The sequence below is a fragment of the Bos indicus genome, chromosome 13 (assembly GCF_029378745.1).
Source record: "Bos indicus isolate NIAB-ARS_2022 breed Sahiwal x Tharparkar chromosome 13, NIAB-ARS_B.indTharparkar_mat_pri_1.0, whole genome shotgun sequence".
NCBI lineage: Eukaryota > Metazoa > Chordata > Mammalia > Artiodactyla > Bovidae > Bos > Bos indicus.
In genome coordinates, this window is record NC_091772.1 from 3,490,689 (window position 1) to 3,493,866 (window position 3,178).

Genomic DNA, 3,178 nt, shown 5'->3' on the forward strand with positions numbered 1-3,178 from the left:
CCTTTATGTCTCAACAAAACTGGCATAAATAATTAGAATAGAATAGGATAGGAATATTGCTCCTAGCACCCTTACATGATCTTCAGTTCAGTTCAGCTCAGTCATGTCCGACTCTTTGCAACCCCATGAATCACATCACGTCAGGCCTCCCTGTCCATCACCAACTCCCGGAGTTCACTCAGACTCATGTCCATCAAGTCGGTGATGCCATCCAGCCATCTCATCCTCTGTCGTCCCCTTTTCCTCCTGCCCCCAATCCCTCCCAGCATCAGAGTCTTTTCCAATGAGTCAACTCTTCGCATGAGGTGGCCAAAGTACTGGAGTTTCAGCTTTAGCATCATTCCTTCCAAAGAAATCCCAGGGCTGATCTCCTTCAGAATGGACTGGTTGGATCTCCTTGCAGTCCAAGGGACTCTCAAGAGTCTTCTCCAATACCACAGTTCAAAAGCATCAATTCTTCGGCACTCAGCTTTCTTCACAGTCCAGCTCTCACATCCATACATGATCACTGGAAAAACCATAGCCTTGACTAGACGGAGCTTTGTTGGCAAAGTAGTATCTCTGCTTTTGAATATGCTATCTAGGTTGGTCATAACTTTCCTTCCAAGGAGTAAGCGTCTTTTAATTTCATGGCTGCAGTCACCATCTGCAGTGATTTTGGAGCCTAGAAAAATAAAGTCTGACACTGTTTCCACTGTTTCCCCATCTATTTGCCATGAAGTGATGGGACTGGATGCCATGATCTTCGTTTTCTGAATGTTGAGCTTTAAGCCAACTTTTTCACTCTCCACTTTCACTTTCATCAAGAGACTTTTTAGTTCGTCTTCACTTTCTGCCATAAGGGTGGTGTCATCTGCATATCTGAGGTTATTGATATTTCTCCTGGCAATCTTGATTCCAGCTTGTGCTTCTTCCAGCCCAGCATTTCTCATGATGTACTCTGCATATAAGTTAAATAATCAGGGTGAGAATATACAGCCTTGACGTACTCCTTTTCCTATTTGGAACCAGTCTGTTGTTCCCTATCCAGTTCTAACTGTTGCTCAAGAGGCAGGTCAGGTGGTCTGGTATTCCCATCTCTTTCAGAATTTAAGAAGGGCTAATTCAGATAAAGTGTCTAAATCAAGCACTTCTCAAACTCTAATATGTATTAGAATCCCTTGGACCTCTTGTTAAAAGGAAGGTTCCTGCTCATATCTGGGTGGGACCTGAGCATCTCTTTTCCTAGCAAGCTCCCAGATGATGTCCATGCCATGATCCACTTTGGGGAACAAGAGTCTAAAGCCTAGATCACACTCCTTGACACATAGTCAGCACTTAACGAATAGGTGTTATCTTATTCGCTTATATACCCATGCATAAAATGAGGCCACGACTACATGAAACATGACATGAAACGTTTTATAAGTTATGTGCAGAGTCTACATATTCTTTGCCTTATGAATGTACATAAATGTGGCCACAAAATAATGGGACATAGAAACTGCATGTGATAATCACCCTGGTACCTTGACAGTCTCAAGTTAGGGTCAATGTTAGATTTTGCTAGAATTGAGTACACTTTCTCATTTAACTTTCCAACTTCTCATTGATTAACTTTTAAGACTGAATATTGCTCCTCAAATTATAAGTCCCTTAAACTGCTCTCTAAAAGTTCAGAAATGGTTAAATCAGTACACCTGTTTTGGCTGACAAAAGCTAGTCATTGAAGAATATGGAAGGCTGCAGCATGCTGTGATGCTAATGAAACAGTGAGTGAGGGACTTTTAATTTGAAACCTGGAATTACTTTATTTTTTTTTAATTGAAGCACAGTTGATTTACAATATTGTGCCAATCTCTGTCCAGCAAAGTGACTCTGTTTACACATACATATTTTTTAATATTCGTTTCCCTGATGGTTTACCAGAGGACATTCAATATAGTTCCCTGTGCTATACATTAGGACCTTGTTCATCCATTTTAAATACAATGGTTTGCTCTACCAACCCCAAACTCCCAGCCCACCCCTCGCCCTACCCTCTTTCCCCTTGGCAACCACATCTGTTCTCTATGAGTCTGCTTCTGTTTTGTAGATAGGTTTTTTTGCACCATATTTTTGATTTCACATGAAAGTGATACCATATGATGTCTGCCTTTCTCTTTCTTACTTACTTGACTTTGCATGATAATCTCTAGTTGCACTTATGTTGCTGCAAATGGCATTATTTCATTCTTTTTAATGCCTGAGTAGTATTTCATTATATATATCTACTACATCTTCTTTATTCATTCATCTGTTGATGGACATTTAAATTGTTTCCATGTTTGGCTATTGTGAACAGCACTGCTGTGAACATAGGGGTGCATGTATCTTTTTGAATTATAGCTTTGTCTGTGTGTTTTCCAAAGTTGGTTTGCTAGATCATATGGTAATTCTATTTTCAGTTTCCCGAAGAACTGGCATACTGTTTTCCACATTAGCTGTGCCCACTTACATTTCCACCAACAGTGTAGGAGGGCTCCCTTTACTTCAAACCCTCTTTAGCATTTGCTACTTGTAGACTTTTTAATCCTGGCCATTCCAACAGTTGTGAGGTGGTACCTCATTGTAGTTTTGCTTTGCATTTCTCCAGTAATTAGTGATGTTGAGCCTACTGACCATCTGTATGTGCCTACTGACCATCTGTATGTCTTCTCTGGAGAAATATCTATTAAAGTCTTTGGCCCATTTTTCAGTTGGGTTATTTTTTTGTTGTTTTTGAGTGGTATGAGTTGTTTGTGTATTTTGGAGATTAAATCCTTGTCTTCAGTATCATTTGCAAATATTTTCTCACATTTTGTAAATTGTCTTTTGTATGTGTGTGTGTGTGGTTTCCTTTGCCATGCAGAAAGCTTTAAGTTTGGTTAGGTTCCATTTGTTTATATTTGTTTTTATTGCTATTACCTTGGGAAATTGACCATGGTATATCTCTGATATACCATTTATGTCAGAGAATGTTTTGCCTATGCTCTCTTTTAGGAGTTTTATGATGGCTTATGTTTAAGTCTTTAAGCCATTTTGAGTTTATTTTTGTGTGTGACATGAAGGTGTATTCTAACTTCATTGATTTAGTGCATCTGTCCAACTTTCACAGCACTTATTTGCTGAAGAGGGTATCTATTTTATATTCATGCCTCTTTTGTTGAAGATTAATTGA